General features: G+C 51.7%; 1 protein-coding gene across 3 annotated transcripts in view; it reads left to right on the plus strand.

The window, feature by feature from the left end:
- Nucleotides 1-10136: 10136 nt before the first annotated feature.
- Nucleotides 10137-16097, plus strand: part of WSCD1 (WSC domain containing 1) — a 50116-nt gene continuing 44155 nt past the window's right edge. For all 3 annotated transcript variants that reach the window (XM_051991486.1, XM_051991484.1, XM_051991487.1), the window contains exon 1: nt 10137-10524. The gene's annotated coding sequence lies outside the window, so the exon portion shown is untranslated. The remainder of the gene's footprint in view (nt 10525-16097) is intronic.

Genomic DNA, 16097 nt, shown 5'->3' on the forward strand with positions numbered 1-16097 from the left:
CCTGACCTTCTGACTTTACATGTGAAAAAGCTTCGGCCTGTAGAATTTGAATGACTCATTCAAAATCATTCATCAATCGACCAACAAACATTTATTAAGTCTTTCTTAGGGGCCAGGCAGCTGCTAGATTTTAGGGTTGCAACAACAAGCACAAAACATGCGCCCTCTCCTCCAGGAGACTCACTCTAACAAGACAGACAACATAGTCTGTAAGAGTTTGTTAAAAAGAAAAAAAAACATAAAGTGATTTGGGAAGAATTGGAAAAAGTGGAATTGAAGAAAACTATTCAGGGAACATGTAATGGTGAGGTAGGAGTGTATTCTGGGAATTGTGGGTAGAAGTGTGGGGCCTCTGGATGAAATGCTGAGTGTTAACAAGAGACATAAGAACAATTTGGCTGTATTATGTCTCATATTGAGGAGAAATGCAAGAGAGAGCTGGAAAGGTATATTGGTCTTGGGTTGTGAAAAACTCTAAATAGCCCATAGAAGCATGTTTTGCTCCTAGAGGTAATAGGGAGTGTTTGAGAAGGGGACTTGCATGGTCCCTCTTGAGCTTTAGGACTGTAACATTGCCATGGAAGATTTAAAAAGGGGAGATAACTGAACCAGAGGATAGGCTATTTCAAGAGTTGTGGTGACTGGTGATGATGGCTGAATTAGGGTGATGGCTGTGGGAGTAGAGAGAAGGGAGTGTATCAGAGAGAGCTGTGTGGTGATGGGTTAGATGTGTGTGAAGAATACGGGCTAGCTCCCTGGAAGGCCTCGGGGTCAGCCAGAGTCAGCATAAATTAAAGTCCTTGGTCTTTAGGGGGAAAAGTGAAGGGGGCAGGCAAACAGCCATGAGGCTTGCCAAAGATCTATCCTGGATCCTGGAGTCCAGAGTCACCAACCTCTCTCCTCCTTGTCCTGCCATCAAGTGTCTCTGCCTGCCTCCCTCCCTTCGCCCTCCAATTCTTGCCTATGATTATCTTAACACCAAACATTGAGCCAGCACCAACAGTGAGAAAAGCCATTTATCCAAATATATGCTAATAGAGTCATTGTCTCACATCGAAGAGATAATTAGCCTTAAGTGCTCGGTTGTCTGATTCAAGCTGCACCTTTTTGGAGTTTCAGCCCTCTACAATGTGGGGCAAGGAAGAAGGAAAAATTAGGGATGGCTCAGAGTTTGTGAACTGGGGTGACTAGAGAAAATGGGGTGCTTTTCAAAACTAGAAAAATTTAGAAGAGGAGTAAGTGTGGGGAGAAAGATGATTCTTTTGGATATGTTGGCTCTCAGAAGAAGTTTTTTTTTTTTTTAATAGGCAATAGGCTGCTTTTAGGGTTAGGGTTAGTGGTACAGGGCAGGACCCAGGAGAGAGACTGAGGTTGGATATAGAGATTTGGGAGTCATCTGCAGAGAATATATTTAGCCCTATGGAAGATTATGAGGCTTCCAGGAGAGAAAGAGAAGGAAGAGAAAAGGACCCAGGAAAAAAATCTTAGTGTCTATTCTCAAATGAGAATGTGAAAAATTAATGATGATTTTACAAAAGAGAGGAAAACTGAGAGAAAGGGATATCACAAAAACATAGATGAAAAAATCCACAAGAAGAGAAGTCAGTCAATAATGTCTGATTCTGCTGAGAAGCCTGGAAGAACAAAGAATTTTTTAAAGGCCATTTGATTTTGCAAATAAGTCATTACTGGTAACTTTGAGGAACAGGTTTCTTCCTTTTTGCATCTATAATTTCTCTACATGCTAGTGTATGGTCTATTTTTGTTAAGGTAACTTGTGAGGCTGAGAAATATATCTTTCTATTTGGAAGACACCATAAGTCTTTCAAATCTCAACAGTTTGTTCAGTTCTATATTTTCCATTTGTTTACCTTTCTGTTAGCGTTCTACAACTCGGAAAGAAGAACATTAAAATTTCCTACAATTACTGTGTTTCTATATATGGCTTTTTTTTTACTGTATCTATATTTAGTAGTGATATTTTTCCTTTTTTTCCTAATGTTTCCCATCTATTTCATACCAATATTCTACCAATAAGTGTGTTTGATAGTGAGAGATAGAAGACAATAGTCTCCAAAGGATTCAAAATTGATATCGCATAGAAGGTAATAGGGAAGTCTGGTGGATCTGAGCATAGAACTAATCAGAAACTTAGATCTAAGTAAAAGACATCACCCAGAAATTTTCTGGTAGTGAAAGACAGGTAGAAGCTCAAGGGTGCCAATGGCACTGCCAGGAGCAATCTGGGAAGGACTCCAGCATGTGGGAGGGACTCCCCATGCACAACAACAAGAAGACTTCAGGATAGACAGATGTGGATGGTTGTTAATATGCTTCTTGGCTTCCCAGCTACAGGAAACCTTTTCCAGTCTTCCTTAACACCAGTGCCTTTTCCCTGTTAATTATCTCCAATTTACCTTGTCTGTAGCTTAATTAGACTGAGTATTTGCTCATTGTCTCTCCCCATCGGACTGGGAGCTCCTTGAGAGCAGGCACTGGCTTTTCCCTTTCCCCAGTGCCTAGTACATAATAAGCTAGTTTTTATTTGACTTGACTTGAACCACTGGAGAGACCTCCCAAACTGCTGAGATTAAAACTTCATTTAAGTATGTTTTTTTTCAACCTACTGTGACTTTTAGCATCGAATCAGTCAGTTATCTAGGCTATATTAAGCACCTACTATTTGGCAAGACCCGTGCTAAATTGTGGGAATAGAAAAAAAAAAAAATCAGTCCTAGCAGCCAAGATAGTCGTTCTAATTCTAATGGAGGAAAAAGCATGACAATGATAAACAAACAAGAGCCACGCAGGAAGGACTGGTGCTCCTCGCAGAGGGAAGACACCCATGTGGAGGAGGGCTGGGAAAGGCTTCCTGCGGAAGCCAAAGCCGCTTGGAGGAGATGTTGGGCATCTTGGAGGCATATGAACAACCAGTGAGGAGGCTTGGGAGGCAGAGGTTGCTGTGTGAGGAGGGGGGGCAGTTCTGGAGCATGGAGGAGTCAGGTATAAGAAAACTGAGAAGGTTTTGAAGGGCTTAAAAAGCCAGAGACTTTGGTATTTGACCCTAGCAATCACAGGGAACTGGGGGAGGTGACTGAATGAGGAGGAGACGGATTTTGTCAGGTCCATGAGCGCTTTAGGAAGATCTCTTTGGCAGCTAGTAACAGGGAGGAGGGCAGCTACAGCGGTTAGGAAGTCAGGAAGACACAGCTTCAAAGCTGGCCTTGTGTGATCCTGGACACTGTGCCTCAGTTCCTCATCTGTTAAAAAGTAAAACTGGAGAAGGAAGTGGTAAATCACCCCCATATCTTTCCCCAGAAAACCCCAAATGGAAGCATGACTGACAACTGGACTGTGGTGAGGACAGAGTTGAAGCAGGAACCCCCTCCAGCTAGTTAATGGTGGTAGTTCTGTTCCGATGTGATGAGAGTCTGTGGTGTCAGAGGAGGAAAGGGAGCTAATGCTGATGGTTGTTATGGAGACAGAAATGATAGGATTTGGCAAAAAAAAAAACATTGGGACTGGGGAGGGAGAAAAATCAAGGAGCTGGAGATGCCCCTGAGACTGTCTGCCAAGGGGAGGACTCAACACTAACAGTAGGAAGTGAGGAGGGATTCAGAAGCGGAAGATTGAAGGAGTTTGGGGCTTGGTGAATTTATAGTCCGGTAGAAACCTGGAGATGGTAGCCTGAGATCAGAGCTGGAGAAGTGGACCTGAGAGTCTGATTGGGAAGAGATAATCAAGTGAAACTTCAAAAGGAGACTGAGTCAGGGGTGTGATGCGGATGAGCAAAGGGAACAGGCAAGGAACCAAGGAAAAGAACTAGGAGGGGACGGTGTCCCTGAGACCTGGGGGAGGCCATCAAGAAGCTAAATGGCAGCAGCAAGGGCTTCCGAGGAAAGTCGAGAAGCATGAGAAAAGACATTGAGGTTTGGCAGTCGGGAGGTCACTGGTAACCTCGGAGAGAGCAGTGAACCATCATTCAGGTCAGGCTGGAAGCCAGATCTCAGAGAATCAAGAAGAGTTCCAAAGGAACTGGAAGCCTGGATGCAGATGTCCTCCTCAAGAAGTTTAGCCCCGAAGGGGAAGAGGAAGCATTTTAAAGCACCCACTAGGTGCCTGGCGCTGTGCAAGCACTTTTACAAATTTCAGCCCAACAATCCTGAGGGGCAAGGGCTCCTGGGATCCCATTTTATAGTCGAGGACACTGAGGCAAAATGAGATGTCCCATCTGCAAGGTTGCTGAGCTGCCTGGGGCAGAGGCTCTGCTGTTGCCTTCCTGCTACTAGCTGTCTGATGGATGTCGCCTCTCAGCAGCTCTCGCCTGCTTTCTGCCGGGTCTTTTCCTTGCTGCTTTCTGCTACCTTCTTCTGCTCTGCCTACGTGCCTGGCACATAGTAGGTGCTTAATCAGGGCTTCGTGCAGCAGCAGATGGGGTTACAAGTTCTCCGTGCAGGGAGGAAGCTCTGCTCGGTATTGCCACCACATCCAGACGGGCGGCCAGCAAAAGCCAACAGAAGCCTTCAAGTGGGATGGAGTCCGTCTTTTGATTTTTTTCCCTCTTGCTGCCACAAAATCTTAACTCTGATTTATGGTCTAAATTTCCTTTTAGTTTATCCTGCCTCAGAGCCATGGCTTCTTGAACTTCCCAAAGGTTCCCCGCTCAGCAAAGCTGCAGAGGGCCTAAAGCTGAAGAGGGCCATCCCATTTAATCCCTGAGGATGCCTCTGTATGACCCGCAGATCTGCTCTGGAGCAGACCCAAAGGGACAGAGAGGACGTGGCAGAGCTGATAGAGCTGCCTCCCAGTGAATTCCCAACCCCCAACAGTCAGAAACTGCCCTCACCCTTGGGTTCTCCCTCATTTGAGTTTCCATCAAATAATCCCCCAAAGCCCTTCCCCACTCCTCGGATGACGAGCTCTCAGCGGCTTCCCCTCGGTTTGCCAGAGGTTAGCTTTGTCCTTAGTCCTGGGGGAGCACCACGACCTCGGGAGGATGACACCTTGACTTGCCAGCGAACTGGACGTAAGTGAGCCAAGGCTGTGCCAAATCACCGGCCTCATCCTCCCCTCTGGAGAAATGGGTCGTCTAGCTCCGACTGAGCTCTCGGGGTTCCCCTCCCACAGCTCTGCACTCCGGTGACCTGGTCTCCACGCTGCCTCCCCAAGGCCTTGGCCACGGCTCTAGGTATTTTGCTGTTCCCAGGCCCGGGATTCTCCCCACCCCCTGCTTTTGCCCACCCTCGTGGACGCCCTTATCCTTTCAGGTCCCCCCACCCCGGGGATCTCTCCTCTTGCCGGCAGGTGTTCTTACTGTCCACAGGCACACGCCTGGCACTGGCTGGGCAGTCCTGTGGGCCCCAGGAAGACCAGGGTCTTGTTTAGCTGTCGTGGCTGCTCATCCCTCATTCCCTGGCCCCACTCCCATCCGGGGCTTTGCCCAGGTCGGTGCTTGAGCGATGGAGCGCTCTCGTCTCCCTGCCAGCAGGGCTTCTCTGAAAGGGCCATGATGCAGCAGTGACCTTGGCTCAGCTAGCCCCGATTCTCAAGATGTCTGCAATGGTCTTTCTCGAAGCGAGCTGATCGAGTGTCTCGAGGCATCTTCTGAATCAAAAGACACTGATGAAGACCTACTGCGTGCACAGCCTACCTGGGCACTGAAGGTTCTGAAGTCCGAAAGTCAAGCAGCCCCTGCCCTCGAGGAGCTTGCTGTCCTTTGGGTGGAAGAAATGGGACATTCGTGGAGGTGAACATGGAGCAAAGACGTCTTCCTCCAACCCCCAATCTGACTGGTGGGAGCAGGCGGGACCAAGGAAAGTGGGGGCAGAGCATGGCTCCCTTTGCCCACATCACCAAGCACATGCACATACGGAAAGGGGCGGTGGGAATCATTCCACCCGGTCAGCCATGACACATGGATTCAGCAGGTGTGGACCCTCCTACGCCCGACAGAAAGTCTGTTCATGTTCCAGCTCAAACTAATAAACTCTAAATAAGCACCTCCTATGGATGCGGCTCTGGGCTGAACCCAGAATTGTTTGTCCTTTGCTTTGAGGAGAACCAATGTGATCATGGGGAAATGTCTTAATTCTTGTGTGAATTGGATTGAAATGAGTCCAGACTATGCAGAGTCATCAGCTTACTCTCTGTTCCAGAGCCATCATGCGGCAGGACAGTCTGGTGATGGTGACGGTAATGGCAGGATGTCTGACTGGTGATGGGGACGGCAGAATGACTGGTAACGGGGACAACAGGATGACTGGTAATGGGGACAACAGGATGACTGGTAATGGGGACAACAGGATGACTGGGTTTGGGGACAGCAGGATGACTGGGGATGGAGACAGCAGAATGACTGACTGGGGATGGGGATTCCAGGATGACTGGGAATGGGGACAGCAGGATGACTGGGGATGGAGACAGCAGGATGACTGACTGGGGATGGGGATTTCAGGATGACTGGGGATGGAGACAGCAGGATGACTGACTGATGACGGTGATTCCAGGATGACTGACTGGTGATGGGGACATGAGGATGACAATGAATGACTTTGACAACTTTGCTCTCTCACCACTCTCTAAGACTCCACCACCTTCATGGCTATTGGAGCAAGCTGTTCTGGAGGGGCTTATACTTCTTGGGGGGAAATAGGAGACAAGAAGAGGCCGGAATTGGGGTGAGAACTAGAGCATCTTGGTCCTGCTGTTGAGACCATGCAAAGCAGTTCAGTTTCTGCTCGCTTTAAAGGAAGGCTTTAAGGGGAATCTGGTAGCCACCCTCCAGCCCAGCAATCAGAGGGGAGAGGAGGCTGAGGGAGCTGTGTCAGCCATGGCTTGAGTTAGCAGGATGGTGAGGATAGAAATGAGGAGCTTAACCCGAGAGGGGTACCTTGCTCTGTGGGGCTGAGCCAGGCAGAGCAGAAGATACCCGGGGAGGGTAGACTGCGAGCCTTGTATTGCCCTGGAGGACTTTAATAAAATTATGCAGTTCATTGGAATCAAAGTTGAGTGAGCCAGAAGATTAAAAACTCTGGGCAAGCCCTGGAGAATTGGAAGGACACGTTGGAGTGGGGGAGCAGGGAAGAGAAGCTCAGAGTTGCCTTTATTTTCCTTCCCTTTGGACAGAACCACTTCTGTCCTGTGAACTCCAAGAGTGAAGTGAGACATGTGATCTACCCATCTTCCCTAGTGCAATAGTGGCCTAGAGCATAGGGACTATGTCAGTAGTTTGAGCACATGGTAAAAGCTCACGGAAAGGAAACATCACATCTGAATAGAGATTGAAGCACGCTGGACTTACTTTATTTTCCTTGAGGAGGGGTCTGTGTTTTCTTTCACAACATGACTAATCTGGAAATATATTTTCTGTGACTACAGACGGGTGTAGAGCCCATCTCAAACTGCTCGCCTTCTCAGAGAGGGGCTAGGGAGGAAGGGAGAGAACTCAGATTAAAAAAACAAACAAACAAATGTTAAAAACTCTTTTTTACATGTAATTGGGGGAAATAAAACCCCTTTTAAAAAAGAAGAGAACCATCAGCAAAGCTACACGACCCTCAAGGAGGACATGGTGGCACGGGGGAGAGGGCTGGCCTTGGGTCAGGAATTTTGTTGTGTTTGTGGTCGTTTAGTTGTCTTGGTCGTTTCAACACTTCCTGACTTGTGGTTTTCTTGGTAAAAACACTGAAGTAGTTTTCCATTTTCTTCTTCAGCTCAATTGACAGACTGGGAAACTGAGGCAAACAAGACTATTTGACTTGCTCAGCTTCATACAGCTAGTGTCTGAGAATGGATTTATGCTCAGTCCTCCTGATTCCAGGGCTCTGTCCACTCTGTCTCCCACTGCCCCGGAGAGAACTGGACATGACTGAAGCAACTAAATAACACGACCCTTCAGGACACATCTTCAGGGCTTCTGCAAAAAGATGTCCAGGAGCCGAGTTGTCCCCCTTTTCACCTAAGCTCCCTAAGCATGAGTCCACCTTCCCAGAGACTCTAGATGCTAATGAGAGGGTGTGCCAAAGACTTTTGGGTGGATGTTCTGCCTCCTATTTTACAGAAAGAGCTGAAGCCATTCACTGCGAGCTCTCCTTTGTCCCTTCTTGCCCATCTCCGATCACTCAGCCCCCTTCTGCCTTGTCTCCTCTTCCTCCCATCTCGCACGAGGAAACCGTCTCCCTGCTGACCAAGGCCAAGCCTCCCCCTGCCCAAGGTCCCCTTCCATCCCAGCTCCTCCAGCACACTGCCCCTCTGCCATCCCCGCTTTTTCTTATTTTTAATCAATCCCTGTCCACTGGCTCATTTCTTACTGTCTATAAACATGATTCTATCTCTCCCATCCTGAAAAAAACATCCCTCGCTTCAGCCTTCCATCCTATATCTCTCTTGCCCTTTGTGGCTAAATTCATAAAAGCTTGTCTACACCAGGAGCTTCTGTTGCCTCTCCTCCCACTCCCTGCTTAACCCCTCGCAATCTGGCTACCAACCTTGTCATTCCACTGAAAATTCTCTGTCCAGAATTGATAATTGCTAAATCCAATGGCCTTTACCCCATCCTCATTCTCCCTCACCCCTCTCTGCAGCAGAACACCTCCTCCATGATACCCTCTTCTCTCTGGGTTTTCAGGATTCCTTTCTGTGTCTCTGTCTCTGCCTCTCTGTCTATCTCTGTCTCTCTATCTCTCTCTCTGAGTCTCTGTCTCTCTGGGTCTCTGTCTCTCTAGGTCTCTATCTCTCTGTGTCTGTCTCTGTCTCTCTTTGTCTCTGTCTCTATATCTCTGACTCTCTTTTTCTCTGTCTCTTTGTTTCTCTCTGTCTCTCTCTGTATATCTGTCTCTCTTGCTTTCTCTGATTCTGTCTCTGCCTCTCTGTCTCTCTCTGTCTCTTTCTCTCTGTGTGTCTCTCTCTCTTTCTCTGTCTCTGTGTGTGTGTCTCCATGTCTGATTCTTTCTCTCTCTGTCTCTCTCTGTCTCTTTCTCTCTGTGTGTCTCTCTCTCTTTCTCTGTCTCTGTGTGTGTGTGTCTCCATGTCTGATTCTTTCTGTCTGTCTGTCTCTCTCTCTCTCTCTCTCTCTCTCTCTCTCTCTCTCTCTCTCTCTCTCTCTCTCTCTCTCTCTCTCTCTCTCCTCTCTGTCTCCATGTCTGTTTCTCTCTGTCTCTGTCTCTCTTGTGCATTATGTGATATGTGTAGGTGTATAAGTGTGTATTTAGCTGTATGGTGTGTGTGAGTGCATTATGTGGTATGTGTATTTTTGAGTGTGTGTATAGCTATATGGTGTGTTGTGTAGGTGCATTATATGGTATGTGTAGGTATATAACTGTATGGTGTATTGCATGTGTGCAACCTTGTGGTGTATGTGTGTAGGTGCATTGTGTGTGTGTGTGTGTGTAACTGTATGGTGTGTGTGTATGTAGGTGCATTATGTGCTATGTGTATGTACGTGAGTATGTGTACGTATATACAACTGTATTGTGTGTGTGTGTGTGGGGGGTGTGGTGTGTTATGTGTATGACTGTATATATGTGAGGAATTGTAGCTGTATTGCAGGGTGTGGGTGAGTGTATTGTGTATGTGTTTGTTGTGTGTATATATATGACTGTACATATGTGAGCACAGGTGGGGAGTTGTAGCGCTATTGCAGGGTGTGTGTGTGTGTGAGCGTGTGCACACCCGTGGCAGTGTGTGATCCCTGCAGCCGCCTCGCTGTGTGACTGCCCCAGGCAGGGCCCCGGGATCCCCTTGATTTCCGTGGCCTGCGCTGCCCCGCGTGTCCCTGCGTGGCCGTGTCGCTGGGTGTCACTGTGGCGCGGCCGTCATGTCCCGGTCACCGTCCGTCACCGTGGCGCGGGCTCCCGCTGGGATGCTCGGGGTGGCTGGGGGCCGCCGCCGGGGTCCCACTGACTCACGGGGCAGAGCCGGCCGCTACCTCTTCCCAGGTAGAGGGCTTGGAGGGCGGGGGGAGGGAGGAGGGGGTGCCGGGAGGGGGGCGGGGGCCCAGAAGCCTCCGCCGGCCCGCTGCCTCTAGGACCCGAGTGGGCCGCTCTGCCGAGATGCTGGGCATGTGCAGAGCAGGAAGGCGGGGGATGGGATGGGGGGGAGGCGGAGGAGCCGGAGGGAGGCGGAGCCCCAGCCCGAGCCCCAGCCTGGGGAGCGGGGCTGTGCAGGGCAGGGCAGGACGGAGCGGGGCTGGCGGGGGCGAGCCGCACGGAGCGGGGGCCGTGGACTGACGACTGACGACGGACCCACGGACCGACTGACGCCTCCGGAGGCTTCCCAGCCGGGGCGGATCGAGGAGGCGGAGGGGGAGGCTCCGGGGAGCCCGGCGGCTGCGGCGGCGACACCGGAGTCTGCTGACCGGACCGGAGGAGGGTCGGGAGGGCGGTGAGGAGAGCGCGGGGGGAGGCAGGTGCGGCGGCGGCGGCGGCGGCGGCGGCGCCGCCCCCCTCCCCCCAGGATGCCCTCTGGAGTCCTGACGCAGCGCGCTCCAGCGGCCCGGACCCGCCGCTCCCGGACCAGCGCTCCGAGGTGAGTTGAGCAAGCGGGGAGCGAGCCCGGCCGCCGCCGTCGCCGCCTCCGGGCCTCCCTGTGCTCTCTCGGGAAGGGGGGCTGGGGGAGGCTCCGGGGCTGGGCGCCAAGGTAGCCTTCCCCACAGAACTTTGCGTCCTCTTCCCCACCCGGGTCCCAGATGCGACAGCGCGCCCCGCTCCGGGCAGCCCCTGCCGCGGGCGCTCCGGTCCCCAGCTCGGGACTGGGGGCAGATTTGGAAGCGGGGGTGGGGGCTTGGTTCCTACGGAACGTGGAAGAGTGTGTGTGTGTGTGTGTGTGTGTGTGTGTGTGTGTGTGTGGCGCGAGTGTGAGCAGAATCCAGGGTGAGGGAGGCATCGAAGTGGCTGGGGGGGGGGACACTTTCACACACACTGGCGTGCCCAGCCAACAGAACAAACACCCGTTCGCAGACGCCTTCCCCGAGAGGGAGATAGGGCTGTGTGCCCTAGCGGTCCCGCTCTGCGCGTTCTCCCTCCGGCTCTGCCCGTTCTCCCTCCGGCCCTGCCCGTTCTCCCTCCGGTTCTGCCCGTTCTTTCTCCGGTTCTGCCCGTTCTCCCTCCGGTTCTGCCCGTTCTCCATCGGCCCTGCCCGTTTCCCCTCCGGCCCTGCTGGGAGCCCTCTGCCCACTCCTCTCCCGCCCCAGGTTCCCAGGCAGCCTGCATTTTGCTCTTCTGCGTCTGTAAACTCCGGCAGAGGGGCCGCCAGGGCAGACGTGAGCGGTTTGGAAATCGCAGGGGCAAAGCTAAGCATCTGCCCAGATGTTGGCTGGTGCTGGTGCGCGGGCCCCAGCCGCGGTAGCCCATGCTGGGGTCGTTCCTGCCCGGAACCGTGGGCATGTTGCCATCTTCCTGAGGGTTTGGGCACATGCCCAGATAAACACCAGCCCGACAGAGGTATGGGGAGCCTGACAGGGTCTCCTCCTCCTGGCCAGCTGTCACTGGGGCAGAAGAGTGGTGGGGAGGGCAACGGGGCGATCTCTCCGCTGGGGGGGGTAGCTGCCCCACTGGGCACTCTCTCCCCAGCCACGACAAGGCCCCCAGGATGGCAGTTCGAGTTCTTTGCCACCCGCTTGTCTTCCCCCCTCTCCCTGTTGCTGCCCCATGGCTGGTAGGGAGCAGAAACAGTATTTTCATTCTTATATCTGAATGACCCCCAAATTGACTCCTCCAAAGAAATGGCCCAAATCCAGGCTTCTTGGAAGATAGCCCCTCTTCTGTGGCAGAGCCGCAGGTGGCAGAGGCTCACCCTCCCAGGGCTGAGAAGAATGGCCTTTATTTCCCCCTGTGCTCTCTGGGTGTTGCTGTAGCTGCCCTTCCCCGTGGCTGATGGCCCAGCCTCCCAGCCTTCGAGGTTCCCCTCACTGGTGTGGGGGGCTGGAGCTCCTGCTCTACTGGTCACTCGACCCTCAGGAGCCAGGAGGCCAAAGGCAGACCAGCTGATGCTCAGCAGCTTGCCCCGTGTGGAGGGGGAGGGCCGACAGGCCGGCCTCCTCTGCGTCTGAGCCTGGCTGGCTCAAGTCCTGGCCCTCAGCTCTTCATGTCATCCATCCTGAAGTGTCACCATTATGCCTGAGGACATGTGGCAGACAGGAGGATGGAGGCTGAGAGGGCCTGCCCCTTTCCATGGGGAGCTGTCCAGAAGCTGAGGATGGTCTGAGAAGCCCCACAGGCTCCCCAAGGGATTGGATAGAGGTCTGGGCCCCCACTGCTAACGGGCATTTCACAAGGGGTGGACGGCCCAGGGAGGGGCAGCTGGTAGAGGAAGCACCCCGGAACAGACCCTCCAAACCAGGGGCAATGCCATTCCTCCCCGTCCCCTGCTGTGATTTCAGATAGAATTTCAGTTTTCCAGGGACTAAAAAGCCCCTGCTATATAAAAAGCCCAGATACATGAAAAACTGAAGCAGAGAACAAAGTACAAGCTTCCTGATTCTACTGTCTCTGTCTCTCTCTCTCTGTTTCTCTGTCTCTGTTACTCTGCCTCTGCCTTTTTCTCTGTCTCTGTGTCTCTATACCTCTGTCTCTCTCCCTCCCCCCACCCTCATTCAGCTTCAGGAAACCCTATCTCATCCCTCCCCCTGAAAAGAAATCAAGCACACAGATCTTCCTGGACACTTAGTGTGATAATTTCCCCAAAGCATCCTCAGCTCCTCCAGAAACAAGCAGGTGCCCAGAGGAGACCCCAAGCTTGCTGTTGCTAGGAGAGATTCTCAGAAGATGGAATCGTCTCCAAAGGTCGGCTCCCTTCCCCGCAGCCACCTGGTTGACTAGCACAGGGAACGGTAAAAAGGTTTCAGGCAGGTAGGCCACACCTGCAGTGTGGACAATGACCCCTGGGCTGGAGATTGCAAAGGATGTGGAATCTACTTGCACCCGCAGCATGGACAAAGACCTGCCTGGGATTTAATTGCAAGATCCCACTGTCTTATAGGAGGATCCCAGGTAGATGGTCCTCAGAGGCTACCTAGTACCACTGAATCTCCATGGCCATGCCACTCGGCCTCTGCTTACAGTCCTCCAGCTCACAAATCCCCACTTCCCAGCGCTTCCCATCATACTCCCTGAGAGTGAGCAGGTTCCTCCAGGGCATCCACTCAGCAGGAGCTGCTTTGCCACCCTGCCCCCCTTCCCCTGCCCCAGCTTTGCTCGGAGCAGCTTTGCAGGCTTAGTGACTAGTCTGTACCGGCTGGGGGTGGGCAGGTGCCATCCCGCCTTCTCTCCTGATTTCCTGGAATTGCCGTGAAGGTCGCAGAAGTAGATACGAGTGAGTCACTCTTGCCATCAGAGTCCACAGTCGGGGTCCCACTCGCCGGGCCCTGGGGGTGGCATTCCTTGGGCCTAAGAAATTGGGGCATCAGGGAACATGAGCCACAGCAGAAGGCCGGGTCTCCTCCCCTGAGCAGCTCCCCTTGCCTCCCCAGAGTCAGTCTTCTGGCTGCAGGGCCTTGTTGCAAAGGCATGAGCTTGATGGTTTGGCAATGGGGGGCCCCAAGGGGAGACACTGCAGCCCTGTCTCTTTGCTTCTGCTCTTGTCTTCACAAATCCTTGCTCCAGGAAGGGGTTGCCAAGGAAATATGCTTTAAGAGAGAAGTTAGCCAAGCTTCCCAGCAGGGGAACTGAAAGGGGGAAGGGTGGAGAAGCCCAGAGACAGAGCTGAGTTCAGCAGCTGGGCTTGGCCAGGGCAGTGGGAGCTCTCAATCAGTTGTGGAGAATCAGGGAAACTTGGCACAGGATGGGATCTATTCCACATGGCTTCTGAGCAAACTATTTTTTTTCCCTTTTGGGGTCTCAGTAGGCTCATCTTTAAAATGGGGGCACTGTTATTTGCTTGCCCACCTGCAGTGAGTTTGGGGTGGATGAGGCAATCTCTGTATGGCTGGTGATTAGAAACAGTCAAGTGTAGGGAGGATGCCAGTGAGAAGGGTGTTTGGGCATCCCAGGATCCTCCAATAGGGAATAATAATAAAGAAGCTAATAGCGACCAGGGGCAGGCTGGAGACAGAACTGCCAACACAATGCTCCGTAGCCCTGCTCAGTCAGGACCGTCCCAGGTCGGCTAGCTGAGGCAGGGAGAGAGTTGCCAGCCTTCTCTGTCTCTGTAACTAGCTCTCGAAGGCTTTCCCATGGTCCCATAGAACTTGCTATTGTATCTCTAAGAGAGAAGGGGATCTTGGGTTGTTACAGCATATCTGCCATCCAAGAGGAGCTGTCAGTTTAGAGGAAGCCATGTGTGAGAGGCAAGGGGGAGGAGAACTTGTCTCCTGAGAGGCTGACTGCATGGAGCGGTCTCCATGATTTTCTGTCTGTGATAGCTTGGGAGATGCTAAGAGGTGTTTGCGTTGGCTGCTTGTTGTCCTTCGTGCGTCGGGGTGCCTGTGTAGGGTGTCTAGCCGTGCCATCCCACCCAGGGGAGAGCGCTGCTTATTACAATGTCAGTGAGCTGTGTGGACACTTACAGAGGTTTACTGAAGCCTGCGAGGCCGGCTGAGATGGACAGGCATGGATGTGCTGCGTTACACATACATACACACACGTGCATGCACAAGCTCATCTCAGAGCCCACAGAATGTCCCAGCTCTAATATTTGGTGAATTCTATCCTAGGAAAGGGAGAAGGGTGGGATGGGGGCTGGGAATCCGAGGGGATCCTCGAGAGACCATGTGGCCCGGCCCCTTCCCCTGGAGAAATTGAGACCAGAGGGGATAGTAAATCTTGGAGCAAATCGACCCAAGCCCTCCAACCCCAAATCTCATGCTCCTTTGGCCTAGAACGTGAAAGTTCTAGTAGGCAGAGCTGGGCCCGGGCCCTGAGGAGTAGCCTGACTATTTGCAGTCATTTTTAATGGGATGATAGGTTCAGGGCTGGTAGGATCACCAGATGGTTTTTGCTCCAGGAGAGGAAGCCCAAGCTCAGAGACCTGCTTAGGATCATGGCACATCACAGTCAGGATTGGAATCCAGGGCTTCTGGTTTTATCTGCAGCACTTTGCTGTGATTCCAGGGAGGCGATAGTGGTTCAGGAGTTTTCCGAGGCTTGGCTGGCCCCACTTCCCAACTGTTCTCGTAATAAATGTCCTGTAATATGAATTGAACCAGACTTTGGGTTGGAGAGCTTGTGTCCTGGCTCCTACACGGATTAACGAGGTGGGAGTTTGGGCCCGCCGCTCGGCCTCTATGGACCTCAGGGTCTGACTCTAAAAATGAGAATGAGAATACTTATAGAGCTACATCTGAGAAAGGAAGCGAGCAAGCATTTCTGCAGCGCCGTCTAGCTACACGCCAGGCTGAGAGCTGAGGGCTTAGACAAACTATCTCATGGTCATTGAAGCTCGCTAAGAGCATCGAGGGAGAGGGAGACCGCCAAGCCCTTTGTCAAATTTAAAGAAAGGCATGGGTTGTCGTTGTCACTGTCATGGTGGTCGTCAAAATCATTGTCATTGTCACTGTCATGTCTGATGTCATTGCTGTCATTGTCACTGCCATTGTTGCCTTTGTCATGGTCACTGTCATCTGCCATTGTTGTTGTCGTTATTGTTGTCATAGTTGCCTTTGTCATTGTCACTGTCATCCCTGTCATGTCTGATGTTATCGCCATTGATGTCATTGTCGCTGTCATTGTTGCTGTCATCTGCCATTGTTGTTGTCATTACCGTTGTCATAGTTGCCTTTGTCATTGTCACTGTCATCCCTGTCATGTCTGATGTTATCACCATTGCTGTCATTGTCGCTGTCATTGTCACTGTCATCCCTGTCATGTCTGATGTTATTGTCATCACTGTCATTATAGTTGTCATTGTCACTGTCATTGACACTTACATTGTTGCCTTTGTCATGGTCACTGTCATCTGCCATTGTTGTTGTCGTTACTGTTGTCATAGTTGCCTTTGTCATTGTCACTGTCATCCCTGTCATGTCTGATGTTATCGCCATTGCTGTCATTGTCGCTGTCATCCCTGCCATTGTTGTTGTCGTTACCGTTGTCATAGTTGCCTTTGTCATTGTCACTGTCATCCCTGTCATGTCTGATGTTTTTGCCATTGCTGTCATTATTGTT

Source organism: Antechinus flavipes, chromosome 3 (genome assembly GCF_016432865.1).
Source record: "Antechinus flavipes isolate AdamAnt ecotype Samford, QLD, Australia chromosome 3, AdamAnt_v2, whole genome shotgun sequence".
NCBI classification, from domain to species: Eukaryota; Metazoa; Chordata; class Mammalia; order Dasyuromorphia; family Dasyuridae; genus Antechinus; species Antechinus flavipes.